Raw genomic sequence first — 19,069 nt, 5'->3', positions numbered from 1 at the left:
GACATCTCCATAAACAACATGGCATGGCAATCACTGTACTGATATACAGAATTAACCTCAATAAGAAAAAATCTGTACACCGCTTTAACTCTCGTCTCTGTTTCTTTCTCTGTGTCTTTCTTACTCCCGCTCTCTTGCTGTATTTTTCACTCAAATATTCCTGTGTTTGTATTCATATCTCATCCTATATTCATGAGATATTACTGAACCAAAGCATGAGATCCAAATGAATGGACAATTTATTCAATATTCAGTGAGACCAGGCGTCATTAATGAAAATTACCATTCTAACTGATGAATGACTATCTTCCTCTAATGAAATTATGGGGTGAAAGCTAAAGAGTTATTTTAGGAGAGGAGGATAAGGTGCTTTTGTGGTAATACCCTTTTTTTTTTTATCATGAAAGATAATGGGCAAGCTCTAATTGGAGTGTTGATGAGGACACTACAATAGGTCTTCCCTTGAGGAGGGATTTCTGGGGGTCTATCGTTTAAAGATAGGCCCACCAGTTTGCATAGCTTTTAATTGAAATCCTGCAAAAAAAAAAAACGAAAGAAAAACTTAATAGCTTTTGCCTGAGCACTCAACCAATCAGAGAGATAGTGGCACCCATTGACTTGGGTAATTATTTCGCAGTTTAACTCTTGTGTGCAGTGAGCGATTGTACTCGTTCTTTACTAAGGAGCTATCACTAAATAGTAACTATACTTAATACCAAATAATATGTCATGTTTGGAAGCTTCAAGCAGGGGGGCTGTGCCAGATGGAATTGTTTTTAATGGACGCTAAGTTGCTAATTTGCATTGATATTTCAGACGATTTGATTGGAGATTTTCCACCAAGCTGAGACCAGAGAATACGATAAGCTGCACAGCGATGCTAGCGCTCCACTGACAGGGTTTGTTTAAGATGGATGGCAGTGATATATGTCTGGATGTGTAATTTAATCAGAGGTCTTCTCTGGCGCTGGGTGTATAGTGTAACCAATATGGTGATATTAATGTATGCAGATTATTGGCCAGATGTCAGCAGCTGGTTGCTTTGACAAAAGCCACCAGGATATTTAGCCAACTGTAATCTATGAGCTCTGAGGGACTGTGCCACTCACAGAAAGGTGATGTGCAGTGAAAAGGACATTTTATGTTACTGTAAGAGAGATATAAAAGCTCATGGACCAGTTCTAGGCTTACAGGAGCGGTGGAGCAAAGCGCAGTGAAGAGACCAGAACCAGAAAAACCTTTAAATGACAATTCACCATCTTTAATAAAACAAAAACATATGAACAAAACAAAAATAAGTGACAGTTAAATAGGTCACACTTAACTTTTCACAGTTCAAGATCATTTTAGTTAACCCAACCTTTTTCCAAATTACACACTTAGGTTATTCTTTAAGCTTTAGTTCTTGATTCCAGACTTTATATAAAACCTTTAGTTTCAGAATCTACTATTTAAAAGAATCTTAGAATTTACGGATTTAAGACCAGTCCGATCTGTGCATGGCTAATAAAGCCAACTTAGTTGTATGAGCTCATTTAACTTATGCCCATTACTAATCACTCTGAGTAGTTTCAGTCTTTCATTTTATGAGCAATAAATTGTTATCAAAACCCAATTTTGGTGCATTGACCCTTTAACACATAGTTCCTTTATAGAAATCCAGTTTGGTTCAAAACAAGAAAATAACAGCAGCATATAACATCGCTCAACAGTCCAAATAATCACACTTTCAGTTCAGTTCTGTGTCAATCTGATGAGCTCAAATCCAGGATCCTGCTGCGATAAAGCAGTATAACAGTAGAACTCCAAATTGTTTCTTTCTGCAGTGTCTTTAAGTTCAAATCTCATGGGTGTGTGAGTGTGTGCCTCACCACACATGCAGAGGGGGAGAGAGGGAAGTTCAGTCTGAGGGCTGGAAAGCTCTTCTGCGGGGAAAAAAAAAAACTGGCCTGCTCAACAGGCCATACAGAAAACGTCCTTTATATTTGTAACAAACTTCATTTCCAACACAAAAATCACAATAAAGAAACAAAATTAATGGTTTCTGCCTCTGGGTGAAAAAAAGAAAATTGTTGCAGTTTTATGCATTTTTTAAATAAAGCCATTTTAATCAATGTGACCATTAAATATATATTTCAGTTCTGTATGTGCTTTACTTTGCCTCACGTGGTTTCTGTCATGTAATACTTCAAACAGGTACACTATGCTCCTTACTCTTGGATCTACAATATCATGCTAACATGGTCCTAGTTTATATATCTTTTGATCTATTTCTTTTTCTTGAACTGTAAAATGTCTTCAAGGGGTGGCACAGGTGGCTACTTGGACTGTTGCTTAACGGCAAGAAGGTCCGGAGTTTTGAGCCAGGCTGGAGCCTTTCTGTGTGGCGTTGGCATGTTCTTCCTTTGTCTGTGTGGATTCTCTCCAGGTAATTTGACTTAATCCCACAGTCTAAAAATATGCAACTGCAACAGGCTCCAGCACCCCCAGGTTCAACACTGACTTCTGCTTTATTAATCTGAGACAGCTAAGGGAGAGCACTGAGCACACATGATTTGAAGTATGGCACCTACTATCATGCTATTATGTGACGGTACACCATCAAAGAATAACTAATGTGGATGCAGGCTTTTAGTCTGGTTTCTAATCATATTTGAACATGCACTCTTGTACTTAATTCTGATCCATTCCCAGCTAAAATGCATCTAGAAAAGGAATTTGAGTTCCATCACGACACCTGAAAACAACAACTGTCACATGTGCTCTATATAATGAGCTCCCCAACAACAGGGGACCTTTAAAGCAATATAATAAAAAAAGAAATAACTTCTTTTGCTATTAAGCTTTATTTTCCTCCGAAACACTCCCCACACCCCATCTCCATCCCTCACCCTGCTCCGGCTTACTTTCTCATTACTTACTAGAAGAGAAATCATAGTTATATTTAGCCTGCTGCTGAGAATATCACAGAATGTCATTCTCAAGTGAATTTGATGAGAACCTTAATATAGGATAGTAGGTGAATGCCGTTCATTTCTCGCTCAGCTGAATACTTATAGCCTCTGAAGGCTAACAGGCTGTATAATACAAGTCTGGTATAACAGGAACAAGTCGAGGCTGACAGAATGCATTCTTAGTCAGCCAACTCCCTGCAGTGAGAAGGTCTAAAATACAACACATCAAACAGAAGAAAAAGCAAAATAGTTTCTTTTTTTTTGTCTCAAGAGGCAACCAACAACATTAAAACTACTTCAGCATGAAAAAAGCTATGTTCTTTCTGGCTAATTTAAATGTAAAAGTATTATGGAATATTTTTAAGTAGCAGTGTAATGCTGTTCCCCTCGGCAGGTGTTCAATAAAAGACGGGGACGCGTATACATCAAATTCTTATTATAATCTTCAGTCCATTATCACACACTTGGGAAAACGATACCGGTGCATCTCTTCGTTATCTCCTCTCAACCTGCTCTCGTTGCCGCTGCCAACAGCTTCAACAGATCTTCCTTTTCACTTCTTCTCCAACCGTGAGATCAGTTTGTGTCTCACTGACTGACAAACACAACTCCCGGTTTTTACAGAGAAGATTATTTTTCCGGGTGGCCCTCCCAACAGTGGGGTTAGAGCACAGCTACACACACACACACACACATACACACACAGATAAAAAGGAATCTACCTCACAGATAGACACACAGCACATTGACTGCATTCATAATTAGAAGTATTGATGTCCCAATTAATCTGGATAACCTTATCGTTAATACAGCTAATTGCATCTACTTTTGATAGATGGGTGACTCCTGCATTAAAAATAACACGTTTCATTTGTGAATGAGAATTTTATGTTGTTGTTGTTGTTGTTATTTTTTGTGAACAGATGCTTTATTCATTCCTTTTCTACAGATTACCCCCAACATAATAGTAATGCCCAGCAGGACACGGTGGTCTTTCGGGTTCCTTCTTGGTGGTTGGCTAAGTAGCTGTGCATTTACTCATACAGTCTGCCCACTGTACACATAATGATTGTGTATTTCTTTCAGAAAGGGCCAATTAAGCCTTCATGTGTCTCTGCTCTGTTAGCTTCTCTCCATGCAGTTTATATTTGGTGCTTATTGTTCCATTCTCCTCTCTTCTGCTCTCTTCAGGCCTTTTTGCATGCAGTTTTTCAAGGCAGTATCCAGTTATTTATCTGCTTTTGTCTAGGGGTAGGAGTTTGTCTTTTTCTGTCACCTCTTCCTGTCGAGGGGGTTGGGGGGGACTTGTCTCAATTGGGCTGCTCGCCTGAGACTGAAAAAACACAATAATTCTCTCAGAGGAAGCGCTCTCGCAGCCAAGACTGCCTAGTTGTCCAGTTTCTCTTCCTGTCAGACAGAGAAAGACTTAAAAATTGACATTTTGTCACTTGGGAATCATCATCACAGAAGCATCGCGCAATTTTAAGTAGTGATAATTTGTCACTTTTCTTTACCCTTGTGAACTCTTTCACCACACACTTTGACTTTACACTTTGAGTCATCCTTTGATGCAAAGAGCCATTATGCACCTGTATTGATCATGCTAATGAAGCAAAAGAGCAAAGTAAGTATGCAGATGTGTAGGTCAAGCAATTACACGATTGGCAGATATGTGACAAGGACAGGAGACACTATGTGTGTGTGTGTGTGTGTGTGTGTGTGTGTGTGCGTGTGTGTGTGTGTGTGTTACCATATTACATTGCATACATTAAGGATGGTACACAGCAAATCCAGCATGTCCAAATTAACACTGTCGGATTTGATTTCAACACTATTAAAGTGTCTATATGGGTCCACACCAGAGAGTGTTAATTTAACTCTTTTTGGAGAGTTGGTACGTTAACTCTGATTTTGTGTTAAACACCAAATCTGTCTGGAGTTGATAATTTAACACTTGGTGTTAAGAGTTTATATATTAACTCTCAAAGAGTATTTTAGTTTAACTACGTAAGAGTTATCTTCTAATTCATTCTAAAAAGCGGGAATTTTACTGTTCTGAACTTCTAGAAATTTCTTTTGGAAATAAACATTTACTAAAAAGATGCAATGGTTTTTGAAAAACATTTATTCTGAACTGTGCACCACAATTTCAAAACATTTTCTGAAAGATGTAACAGTGTACATGTTCTCACTTTCATTAGAATTTTGTTTATCAAAAGGTCTGACATGGTAAATTTGACAAAAAGTTTGACTGAAAATTCACATGCAAGCTTTTTTCAAGGCTGTGGTATTTGCCCGCAAACAATACCTTTCAGCTAGCTAAAACAGAATATTATGCTATCACCGAGCAACATGGCTAATGCCTTTCACACAGCTTTGTCTCAACTCCAAAGAGCCACAGAAGTAAAAGCTAATAACAATTGAAACAATCTTTGAAAAAATGACTTACCAAGCATGGCAAACAACTCAAATATGTAGAGCAAAATGTTCTGAAACGGCTTCACTTCAGCTTCAATTGGAGCCGTGCTGGGGGCGGAGTCTGTGAATTTACTCTATTGGTGTGATAGCCCCTCTAGGAGTTCAGAGTTAAGAGGTCAAGAGTTAATGTTTCCATTTTAACACCTCCAGATTTGACAGAGAAACACTCATTTTTAACACTCGATTTTAACTACTATCATTTTACACCTCAGAGTTACATTAAAAGAATGTGACTCTGCTTAGAGTAAAATTAACTCTACTTTTGCAAGGAGACTATTAACACCAAAAAATTTAACACTTTTGAATTTGCTGTGTATATAGTACATGAAGCACATGCTGATTGGTAACAAAGATGTATGCTTTGCCCAATACTTTGCAAATATTCCCACAGACATACACACACGCTTATAGGGACACTTCTTGGAAATTAGTAGACCTTTTTTTTTTTAACATTGTTTGTTTTGAGACAGTCGGCAGATGAGATGAGGTGGTTGATGGGTGACGGATGCTGTCACCTTGTGGTGTCCCCACTGGGATGGAGGGAAACAGAACAAGAATTATCTCCAGAAAATGTAAAACAGCAGAAACAAAATGTCAGAGCTGGGAATTGTGAGCAGGCGGCAGAGTGCTCAGGCATTGTTGTGCACGTTATGTGCAAGTGTGGTGGCTGTGAATGTCAGAGGGGAAAAGTGTTGTTTCCCCCATGCTACAAATAAATCACATCCATCAGGCAGATTGTCTTATAAGACATGAGGTATGACGGAGAAACACCACACATCTGCTGTTGCTTCCCTGCGCTAGGGAACATTACCCTCCTAGAGCTACAAGACTGTAATTAGGATCATAAAACTTACTCCAAGTCCGTTAGCATGACCCCCTTGGTGATATATATCTGTAATTAGCATTTATATGTCTGACTTTATATGCCTGCTTGTATTACTGCTGGCAAATAATGAAGTGTTAGTTTGTTCTAGATATTGTTCAACTTCAGAGCAAGGATAAACTAGTTATAAAACAAGCACTGAATTACCAGAAGAGACTCACTTTGATACCAACAAGCCGCTACACAGGTTTCCAGTGCAATACAGGCGACACACAATGACGCTTTTACTAGATATTTATTTGTATATTATTTATTTATGTTTTGCAGGGCTTATGGGAACGGCTGTTTATGGTTCAATCTGTAATAATTACCTTGCATATATTGCTGTATATTGTACACATTCTCTCTACAATACCTCCTGAATCCTAAATCAACATGTTACGGCTAATTTCTCACACTGTACAGGACGCACTGTAAGGCAACAAAGTATTACCTTACAGTGTGTGCTTAAAAATCCATTACAAATCTCAGTGGATTGTCATGTCACAGCTACTATCCGGTACATTTACTGTGGAGTTTTAAAAGTAAAAGGAAAGAGCCTATATAGGGGCAATGCATCAATAAATACACACCCATTCCACGACATCAAAACCAATGATTTTGATCATTAAACTCCACAGATTTTAATCCAATCAAGCATACTGGAACAGGCCTGATTGGTTGCGCACATCTAATGTCCTTACACTAGTCCATACACCGATCAGACAAAACTGTTTATCATGTTTATTACAATATTAGGCAGGTTGGTTTTAATGATGTAGCTGACTGGCATATATCTGCTTTATATGACTAAAAGCAGAGCAAGAGTCAAGGTTGCTATTGGCAAGTTGTAGCTTCTAGTGATACAACAATTTTTATAATATAAACAATAAGGGACTGATAACACACTGAGCACTGTGGTGTCGCTTTGCTTGATGGTTCACCTCTTGATTTTTGCTACCTGGCACATTGCACTGTTGCCGCAGGGCAGCTGGCTTAAAGACACGAGTATGCGATCGCGTTGATTTCTATCACCAAGTGCTGATGTGGTGGTATTGTCTGAGTGGGGACACCTATCATTTAGGAGAATACTGCAGCAGTTACCTGCACTTTCTGGCATAAATAGAAGTGACTGTGTGACAAAGCAACCAATGCAGAGGCTTTACTGGCTCCTCAATCAGACCCATAGAATAGAATCTTTTCGAACCTTATTTTATACTTCACTCTTTACAATACTTACAAAAAATGAACCAGTTTCTGTAAGTATGAAGTCACTATTGCATTTACATTTCACAGCTGCAGATAGCTTATCGGTATGTAGAAGAAAAAGTAATCACTGGGACACAGGAAATACAACATCCTCTGCCCTTTTTTTCTGTGAACATGACTGGCATCGGTGAGGCCTGCTCAGTATTAAAGCGAAGATGGGAGGCTCGGGAGACTTGATGAGATGCACTGAATGAAAAAGCCCACTTGACATTTAAAACCCTCACTAATTTAACACAATCTTAAAAACCTAACTGGAACTTCTTTTTTTTTAAGACATAACATTTAAAAAAAATCATTAATGTCCTGGAATGGATATTTAAAGGATTTAATGGTCAGTGGATTAAATTTGTAGCTCAGTCATATTATGCTGTCAATAGCAACAGTTAATACTCCCAAAGATAAAATGCCGTAAATACACAGTGACTTATCTGAGTAAGTAATTACACCTGTGTTACTATGAAAACCTTCATAGACTGTTTTGGCATTTCAGTAGTGCTGCTTTAGGAATTGAGGGAGTCGTCTGTCTAATTGCAATGACTGCAAACTCTACTCCACGTAGTCTGTTGTGATGTCACATCCAAAGATTAGTTTCATGGTAAAGCAACTAATGCAGCTTTCGACCAAAGACGTTGGTGCGAAAAGAAAGGAGGAAAGATTGGCATCAGAGGGAAGAGCTCAACAGAACATTTAGTTTTAATTGTTTAAGAAAAGACTTTCTCTGTAAGCTCATATGATTATGTGATTAAAGTCAAACCACTTTAAATTGTTAATCTAGCAGTCGGTTCATTTAAAAGCTGAAGGCATTCAAATAATTTACTTTACAATTTAGTTTTACCCACCGACTAAAAGGAGCTATCACATTAAGTTTCAGTTAGATCCACTGTGCTGATTTTGCCTTGGCAATAATAATTATGGTTAGTCAGTCAAAACTGAATTAGAATTGAGAGAAAGCTGGAGAGTGGTGGGAAGGCGGGGGGTACACAGTCTCAAGGAAAGCCTGACAGTGTGGGGTACCCTGAGGGCCTCGAACCTATCCTTTCTTCATATTAATTACTTTGTAACTACATTAACTTCCTCCCCCATAATTTGCAGAAAAGAATTTTTATGTGCACTTTCATGTGTGTCCTGGTTGTATATATGCATGGACAGACTCACGCACATACACACTCACATATGTATAATGCTGTTCATATCAAGAACACTGATTATGTCCAACAGGACTTCATTACTGATTTGTTGTTCCCAGCTGGCACTGATTTTACACATGCAATCTTTTTCAGTGGATGAGCAATGCTTATATGCACCAGTATCTAAAAGTAATACTCGCGCTTCACTTTGTTAAGTTTCTGCCCCACTGTGAGACGAAATGATGACTGCTTTCTTCTGAAATAATTACGGACCAAGGTTAGCGGCGCTTTTGTGTTTTCCTTTGAAAACAGCCGCTGTGTCGTTCCACGTATGGCTAAGTAATCATCACCTTATCTCTGTTCTGTCTATATAAAAGATTTAAAACAAGATATTAAAAATCAACAACATTAAAAGTACCTCTCAGAAGTTAAATAAACTTGAAATTATCTTTTCATCACAACCAATCTTTTACCGATGTCAGCCTTTAATTTTGAATCTGGCTCTGGAAAACAGAGTGATGATTTCCTGTTTAGTAAAAATAATAATAATAATGATAATAAAAATACATTGAGATTTGATGAAATTCTAGATCTTACTGAGCAAAATGATAAACAACAGGACACTAAAAAAAGATGTCCAATTGAAGCATTTCTTTTTAAAAACAGGAATAAAATCAGAGGCATTAAAAGGAAAACTCTTTTTCGAGAGAAGCTTTCTAGGTAGAAGACAATGTTCGGGTCGCACCTGTCTGAAGAACAAACGTTAGTTCCACATGGCCTTAGAGCATGATGTAAAAGGTCAGCACACTGACATAGATATCGAGTATTGTGGAAATGCTGTTTCGTAAAAGGACAATGTGATTACTAAAACCTGGCAAAGCCTAAAAAGAATAAAATACTGAGCAATTTTTCAGTCAATGGCAGACTGAAATGCACAAACAAGGGCGTGAGTGGCCATGGCAATACCATGCTCTAGATGAGTGCTCAGAGCAGAGAATATGAGGACAAATTAAAAAAAAATAACAATAAAAATGTTGAATGAATTAAGAAGCAGAGCAGTGCTGATCCAAACCATCCAGTGTCACACGTTGCTTTAGTGCTCAGTGGTAATTAAAACTGATCCTGGCCTCCCACCCCCACCAGCTGCATGAAATTTAAATCTTCTTCCAGAGTTCCCAGTGGGGTTCTTTTGGCCACCCAGTGACATGCACGTCAAATGAGCTGAAAACACTTCACTTTTCATGTTCACTTTCTTTCCCACTGAACTGCATCCTTTACCAGGCATTGCTGTCATAAATTAATAATGAAGTTTTTGTCTTGCTGGTATAAACAGACCAATTATACACTGTAAGAAGTCATCTATAGAATCTACCCAATAAATCTGAGGTAACAATTTGCATTGACTTTTTTGGGGTAGATTTAGTTCAATATATTGTGTATAAAATAACTTCAATAAAAAGCTATGAAATACTTAATTAAATTGGGTAAAATTTACCCCATATTTATGTATACATTCAACAACTACTTACTCATTGAAATTAGGTAAAATTATCTCTTGTTTGCTAGTTGGTAATACCTGATAATTAGTAATAAAATTTAATTATTATCAGTTGATAAACATTACCTATTCATATAAGGTAAAATGTACCCCCCAAAAAAGATATTCAAATGGTTCATCATCTCAATGTTTTTATTCCATAAAAATACAGAATAAAGTGCAACACAACGGCTAATGCAGACAACACTTTCAAAGGCCACTCAGTCCATTTTAAAAGCCAAAAGCACATACAGAAACTCTACAAGGTTGTTTCTGTGCATGTACGTTATCAAACATATGGAGAACACTAACACCAACATTCAATAGTTTCTGTGCTTGCTGTCAGAAGAAAAATTACAGCTCCATCAAGCTATGTCCTCTGGGAACAAGAGGGGAAAAGTGTGTGCATTGCATAAGCTTATTTTTGAGGCCGTGGACCTTTTTCAGTAGTTTGGCCCCGTCAAGTTCCAAAAACAGTTTTTGAAAAGTGTCAAATGTGTTCTTCAGCTCCTTCGGATATTCGAGGTTGAGGGCATATATCAGTCCCATCAGCAGTACACATGCCTTTGTTCGGCTTCCACATCCATCCATCACTTGGTTTCCCTCAATCACAATGGACACATCTGATGGATCCACCTCAGCCATGATGTTGTGGATCACTATCACCTTCATCATATTGTCTGTGTAATCCTCACATTCCTACGTGTTAAAAAAAAGAAAAAAAAAGAGCATGCACACATTTTATTTTATTTAAGATGCTTTTTCAATATATTTCAGTTGATCTAAAGAGGGGAGTGGACAGAAGATGAATGGAGAAGGGGAGAACAGGGGATAGGAGAGGACAGGAGAGAAGAACATTAGGATCCCTTGAGTTAATAAGTAAACTGTTATCAATATGACAAACCTGGCAGTCATGAAAAAGATCTTCTTGTCTTTCCCTGAGGTAGCTAATGAGGCAGCAGATAAGGAGATCCCTTTTCTTCTCAATGCTCTGTGTCTGTAGGGAGATACAATTTAGTGAAAAGACTAAGTCGAGTGATTTACTTACATTAAGACTGAATTACTTAAAAACAAAAACATGGCTGATGCCTCTCTCCAGCTTTCAACAGGTGAGAGGCTGGGTACACCCTGGACAGTCAATCACAAGGAAACAGAGACAGACAGGATAAACAACCATGCACGCACACACTCAAGCCTAAGGACAATTTAGAGAGACCAATTAACCTAACAGTCATGCTTTCTGACTGTGGGAGGAAGCCGGAGTACCCGGGGGGAACCCACACATGCACAGGGAGAACATGCAAACTCCATGCATAAAGACCCTGGGCCGGGATTTGAACCCAGGACCTTCTTGCTACCCACTGCAGCCCTCCATAATTACGTATTTGTGTGAAAAAAGTCAAATAACATAGGTCATTCAAAGTGTTCAGCAGAGGTCTCATCTTGGAACCAGCAGCTCCTCCTTTGGCAGGCATAAGCTGCAAAAGACCTGGTGTGTACTCATCAAGTTTCAGCATGAATGTCTCCACCAAAGAAACTGTGGTGATGCGTCTGAACTCTTTGATGAGCTAAGAAGTAAGGGGACAAAAACATAACATTTCAATTTGTTGACATTTGTTTGACTTTTGTTTTTTGGTGGATAGGAATAGTTATCACACATACTTACCTGAGCCTCAGTGAATAATGCTGGCCACCTTTCTTTTAACTCACCCACAGAGGGGCAGAGGCTGACCACTCCAAGTCTTCGGCTAGAGAACGTTTTATTCATTTTATCTGCAATTATATTTGCATTGTTTTTCTTTGTTATTTCATAAATTAATTCAAGCCTCTCTTTCTCCAGTGTCTCTTGGGTTTCTCCAGTAGGATGCAGAGGGAGATAATTAACCTCTGCTTTTTTTTTGTGGCTTTTTTACATTCTTTGATGGCACTACATCAGCTGGATGCTTCCTTTTTAAGGCATTAATTTCAATTTCTGGGTAAGAAAATTTTCGAGATCTTAGCTTGGCACGGTAATTGTGCATCATGTTTTTTTATGCGCTGCTGCCAGCCATATAAGACGGCAAATGATCTTGGCTCCTTAAGACACGGAAACTTTGAAACCAAGGCTTCAGCCACTGAGAGGATCTGCTGATTGGTTGGGTAAGCAGTGTACGAAAAAATTACTTTTGCAAGGTCTTGCATTGTTGCTGATTTAAAACTGGCATCCATGAAAGGTCTTCCAGTGTTGCGATATGAGTTGTTTGCCTCAGCGAGGATTAGTTGTATGTCTCGGGAAAACTCCGGTACTTGAAATGGCACTGGCCACGTAGCAGGGCGACATGAATCAGGGAGAATGATGGTGTCACTGGAACTTGACGATGCGCAGTCGGACACCTGAGCATCATGATTGGCAGGGCAGATGTCCGTTTCAGTAGTACCTGCAGGATGAGTGCTCACTGAAGTCGAAGAGTTCAATGCAGACGATGATCCTGATTCACATACTGGTTGTAATTCAAGGGTGATTACTGGCTCTTTAAGGATCACTTTAACAGTGGCCTTGTCATACAAGTCAGCAGTTGAGATGACACTGAAAAATTGATTGTCAAAGTCTTTGTCTTGGTATAGCAGTCTAAATTCCCCATGCAACTGGAAAGTTTCAGTAATTATGGAAACAAGATCTTCCACTGTATTAGGAATTCCTGTTGGAAGTGTCAACTTATGAATGCTGTGTTCTTCTAAAATGACTCTTAACTGGACTGCCATTGTTGTTTGGTTTGTGTTTCCTCAGCTGTAGAGACAGAGAAAGAAAAGAAATTGAGACAGGTTCTTAATAGTTGATAAGCTTACATGCATATATTTTCTTCATTATCTTCTGCCAGAGAAATAAAAGCAGAGATTTAGTTCAGTAGAATTTTGAATAAATAATTTTTGATTGTCATTTTAAGAAGAGGGAGATAAGGGCAATAGAATAGGAGGGTTAAGTATGCATCACATGTTTCCATTTTCTTTTTCAATGTTGTATGTATTGTTCCTGTTAAATAAACATTACAATAAACAAATAAGACAGGACGCCTGCCCATATAGTTGTTGGTAAAATAATATATTTTTTCAATAATTTCAATAAGTGCACAAACATTTGATAGAACAGAAATAATCAACCCATTACACTTACTCTGATGTGCAGATGAAGTGTTTAAGGGACACCATACAGCCATCTGCTGTATTGTATGCAGCCATGTTTCTTTCAATTCAGAATGTTTAAGGATTTCTGTCTCTCCTGTGGGCTCTACTTTGAAACTCCTCAGGTGTTCACAGTACCAGCCTCTAAGCAACTTCAGAACAAACACAGGAGTTCTGTGCACAATCACTATTTGATGGATTTCTGCAAAGTCAAGTAGGCCTCCTGTTGAGCCAAACGGCAGCATCATGCCAATATTATAGTCTGTGCCTAAAATGGTTGCTTTATTTGTCATGTTCACAAAGTCTTCTTGGGGAACTTCCTTGCAAGGGACTCCTTAATGCTGTCTTTTAGAACATCGACTGCCACTTGAGCCTTCTGGGACACTGACAGTGCTGGCCTTTGGTGGTTGTAATCGTGGGTATGATACGCAATCATCGATTGGTGTTTTCTTGCCATTATCATGAGGATGTTTCTACACCCAGTCTGCCTCACAATCCTTTTAAAGAATCGATGTTTGGCTTCAAATCGCATAGTCCAGAAATGTACAAGTGGCCCATAAACAGTTGTAAGCAAAGGATAGTGCTCGAGAAAGTGATGTTTTGGTCTCAGTTTCTCCTCTGGGAACACTTCTAAATATCTGTAACGGTGTTCTGAGATCTTACTTTGCATGTATCCTATTGTGTGATCTGTGTGGAGAGGAGCCATGACAAGCTCAACAACATCTTTCAGGGTCATTAAAACCTCCCAAGCAGGCTCATCTTCTGGTACTTTGTCACCAATCACGAGTGGTATCATTCTCAACAAACACCAGTTTTCGTGTGCATTACCTCCTACACTTTTTCGCGCTGTGAAATTTGGGGCAATGGGTTGTGGACAGTTTGTTTTGTCACTCCATTTGTAAGGAAAGCAACGGATGGAACGGTTGAGCTGCTCAAGAGATATGCATTTCTTCCTGATTAACACATCAAGACAGAGTGAAATTTCAACAGGTACAATCCCTTCAAGCAAATCATGCAAAGCATCTGGGGGATAACCTGATGTAGCATGAAAGTGACTGAGTCTGTCTGAGATTGGACACTGTCTTTTAACTCCACAGTGGTGAGCTTCTGCAGGATCAGACAGTGCTGCTTTGACATGGATGGCATAGTTGGACTTAGTCCGTAGAGGAAACAGTCCTTCTCCTACTTCATGCTCCTGGATCTGTGACCTTTCGCCAATGCAAAAGCGACAGAAATGTGAAGCTGAAAAGCTTTCAACAAACCCGCCTATTGAGTGAGTGCCAAGATTGTCAGCGACTACAGCAAGTACAGTGCCCTTGACCACTTTGCCCAGACTTGAAACAAAAATACCATTATCTTCAAAGGACTTCAAATCTTTGAGCAGTGGGTCCAAAACTTTTGCATAGCCAAACTGGTTGACATCATTTGCCTTGCATAAAATGGTTAAGTAAATGGAAGTCAGTGTAGAGCTCAATGTGGCAGGTATGTCTGCAAACACCCAATACACAGCTGTGACTTTATGCTTCTTGCGGGATGTTCCCAGAGGGTTGCATATCTCAAAGTCATCTATATAAAGGATGAGTGAGAGTTTAAGTTCGTCTTCACATAAAAAGCTGTTTTCTCTTAGTAAAGATCCATCATTAAATGATTTGTATTCCGAAGAGACATCAGATGGCCTTTTGTTTTGTAATATTGTGTTTTGAATGTCTCTGTTGTCCACAAGTTGAGATAATAATGGGAGGATTGGTATATACTGAAATGTTTTATTATCTGTACTATCAAGTATGTACTTAACTGTCACGGAGGAGCAGGGAGGACTCGGCGCAGACTGAAGTCTCAGAAAAACAGGTTTATTTACACACTCCAGGTGCACTATATACAGGTGAGGGAGAAGGGGGCCAGGGTTCCCAGGGGTGCAGAGCCGGGTCGGGAAAAGCGTCCAGAGTCTCCAAACCAAAACACGAGAAATCTGCATACAGAGAACAAGGGTTAGCATGGAACTTTTACGGACAGAGCTCAAAACTGGCTGAGGCTAAAGTAGCACTGACGAGCGTTATTCAATAGTCCAGCGGCGAGGTGCTCTCAGTCACTGCCTTAAGTAGCGGGAGCAAACAGGGTGAGGAGCCACAGGTGATTGCCTACAGGTGGTGGAGGCCGGGAGCTCACAATGAGCTCCGCCCAGGCAGCGAGCAGAGAGAGAGGAGAGAGAGAAAAGACAAAACATAACATGTAGCCACACAGGGCCAGCCGAGCAGGCACGGGGACCGTGACATTAACAGGTTCAGTCAATGAGAGATGCTCCTTTCTAAATTGCTCTCTCCTGAACTGACTGCTTAAAGGCCCTTGCACTCTTAAAGCAGCACAGACGGGGCTTAGCCGGCAAAGGTCTTTGACCAGTTCTGAAATCACTGAGTCTTCCAATGTACAGCCATGTTTTCTCAAAGTGCTCAGAATTATTTCTTTACTGACCTCCTGACCCAGTATGAACCTTCCAGATCCCTCAGGTCATCTGGATCCGGTCTTTTATCAGTTCCCAGAGTCAGAACCAGACACGGAGAAGCTGCATTCAGCTTTTATGCTCCTTATATCTGGAACAAACTCCCAGAAAGCCTCAGATCAGCTGAAACACTCAGTTTATTTAAATCCAGGTTGAAGACTCACCTATTCTCAGCTGCATTTGAATAAAGCACCAAATCCACACTTTTAAGCTTAAATTTCAAAACTTACACTAACTACTGATCTTATCTATTTCTGATTTTATCTGTTTTGATTTTATATACTGTTTTGTTTGTTTGTTAAGCTTAAATTTCAAAACTTACATTAACTACTGATTTTATCTACTGTTCTGATTTTATCTGTTTTGATTTTATATACTGGTTTGTTTGTTTGTTTGTTTGTTTGTTTGTTTGTTTGTTTGTTTGTTTGTTTGTTAAGTGGGTTTAGAGCTCTGGGTAGCTCCCCAGCTGGGTCTAGACTGGGTCTAGAGAGTATTTTAAATTCAGGGAATTTAAAATAGAAAGTAGCTCGTCCACAGAAGGACTGGTAGCTCCCCTTACGATAAGGGTTCAGATCGCGCGAACAGGTGTGAAATGTGTGTGTTTAGTTAGTTAGTTTGTTTGTTTTAATCAATTTTAAATCATGCTTTTTATTTGTTTTTGTTTCTAATGTCTCTGTAAAGCACTTTGAATCACCTTGTTGTTGAATTGTGCTATACAAATAAATTTGCCTTGCCTTGCCTTACTGATGGGACCAGATGCAGATGCTGTAAAGAAATGAAGTTCCTCTACTAGTTCGTCAATGCATGAATTGGAGACATTGAAAATGCTCTCGATTTTCAGGAGGAGTAGCCCCACTTTATTAGTAATAATTTTGTTTAAGTCCTCATCCTCCTCAAGGACTGAGCCACATTCATTGTCATCATCAACAATGTCACATTCTTCATCCGGGTTCTTTTGGTATTGATGAAGAACATTAGTCTTGAAATCTTCCAAGGAATGTGGGTTGTGTTTTCTACTCTTGTGGCTGTGGAATGTTGTGTATTTGTTAACCTTATAATCATAATCCTCAAAAACACATGGCACAGTTTCAAACTTTTTTAGATTCAATTCAATTCAATTTATATAGCGCCAAATCACAATGATGGCCTCCAAGATGTTCAAATAACTGCCTCCCACTGTCAAAAGAGCATGAATTACAGACAATGCACGTGAATGAAAGGATGTTGCCTGGCTGGGATGACTGTGAATGATGCCTTGACAAATGTGTCCTTAATGCACCCCATGTCTTGACAGTGCAAGGGCAATCTGCATGAAGGCAGGGTATGGAGTGGACTTGACCAAAATGCCCATGTATTAGCCTGACGTGTTTCAGCAGGTCTAATCTTTTTGTGGTTGTGAAGTTGCACAACTTGCAGTTCCAGTTTATTTTCCCATAACTGAGGACTTTGGTCAAGATTAAACACATTTTTAAGGTCAATGTGATTTATTTCATTTAGAAACTTGCATACCTATAAAGGATACACCGGGGGTGGGGATGTGGGTGGGTGCGTCAGCCCTAGAACTGGTAACAGAGTTGTCTATCAGTGAGTCTCTGCTTGTAAAGGACACACGTGAGGACCTGAAAAAGAGGGCAAATAGTGAGTGTCCACATACACAGATTCTTCATGCAACAAAAATAAGAAGATACATTACACAAAAGAAATTTTCAGATATGTACCTGGTTACAAGTTATTTATCTAACCTCAAAATTTCTGAGTCTCTTTAATGAAGGTAGAAATTAAACATAAGGTGAATATTGTTGTTCAGTTTTTCTTTGCTCCTCTCCTTCATCGTTCTGTCTCCCTTTCCTATTCCTCAGTCATGTCTGTCCCGTCTGTAACAACTGAAAATAAAATAAATAATAACAACAAAGGTCGATCAAATGGACCAATACGGCAAGGCTGTGATGATCAATTTGGGAAAGTAAATCCATTGGGTCTCCTTGTTGGTCTTCAGACAACAATTCTGACGGCTAAAGAACCAAATGGGACAGGCAAAAAAAAGTGAAGTTGACTAAAAGATCTCAGAAAGCAACATCGTGGACATCTAAAGAAACAGCTACGAAACACTGAACTCTATCAGTCTGGAAAGGGTTACAAAGGCATTTCAAGCGCTTTGGGAATCGAACCACGATGAGGGCCTTAATCCAGAAAATGTGAAAAACCTGAAGGCCTCACTTGTCTCATTTAGTGTGCCCTGAAGCTCAAGTGCACCAGGACATTAATGCAAAACACAGCAGCAAGATCATCTCTGAATGGCTCAAAAAACAACATGGAGGTTTTGACCTGGTCAAAGTGCAGACTGCAATCAGATTGAGATGGTTTAGCATGACCTTAAAAACTCAGCCTATGCTGGAAAACCCTCCAAAGTGGCCGAATGAAAACAATTCTGCAAAGAAGAGAGGACCAAATTTCCTCCACAGCGCTGTAACACACTCATCACCAGTTATTGCAAATGCTTGATTGCAGTTCTTGCTAGATGACAAAACCACTTATTAGGTTTAGAAGGAAATGACTTTTTCTACATGAGGTAAAGTTGGAGAGCTGTTTCTCCAAACTAAATGAAATCATCGTTTAAAAAACTACAATCTGTATTTACTCTGATCATCTGTGTTAACATTTGAAATTGGAAACATGTAAGTGTAACAAACATGTTAAAACATAAGAAATCAGGAAGGGGCATGTATAGGAATTTCTTTTACTTATGAATTAATCACATTATTTTATTGTATGATACCTTGGTGCCACTGGATTTTAACATGTCTCACACCCATACAGTAAGACAAATGGAGGGGGTGTAGTAAGGAAGTTGGGGGAAGCAGACAACTCTACAGGAAGAGTCTTTTGTGTCTTCGAGGACTCTGGTAGGTAGCAAGGGAGTGTGAACCTTAAGATGTGAAACAGCTGTGTACTGCCTTTAGTTCCTGGAGAAGGTACTTAACTGAGAGCAATGCTAGGCTCAGGGAGACTCTGCTGACCATCTGTCCCGCGGTCATGCAGGGACTTCATCAAGCTTGGTTGTCTGTTCTATGTGTGTTTGGATTAAAGAATGTTAGCTATCGCTCACCGCTCGTCTGCAGCTTTATTTAAATGGAAAACTTCCACAACAGGCAAAAAAAAAAAGCTTTTTGCTAAAAAAAAGATTTA

The 19,069-nt window shown here is 39.2% G+C and overlaps 1 protein-coding gene across 1 annotated transcript in view; it reads right to left on the bottom strand.

Annotated features, from left to right (window-relative positions):
* Positions 1-1,504: 1,504 nt before the first annotated feature.
* The window catches only part of LOC309717094 (uncharacterized protein), a 144,605-nt gene continuing 127,040 nt past the window's right edge, over positions 1,505-19,069 (bottom strand). The window contains exon 2 of the mRNA XM_082551376.1: positions 1,505-1,516. The gene's annotated coding sequence lies outside the window, so the exon portion shown is untranslated. The remainder of the gene's footprint in view (positions 1,517-19,069) is intronic.

This window comes from Aulonocara stuartgranti, assembly GCF_965226115.1.
Source record: "Aulonocara stuartgranti genome assembly, chromosome: 1".
Taxonomy (NCBI): Eukaryota; Metazoa; Chordata; class Actinopteri; order Cichliformes; family Cichlidae; genus Aulonocara; species Aulonocara stuartgranti.
This window is presented reverse-complemented; position numbering and strand designations above follow the sequence as displayed.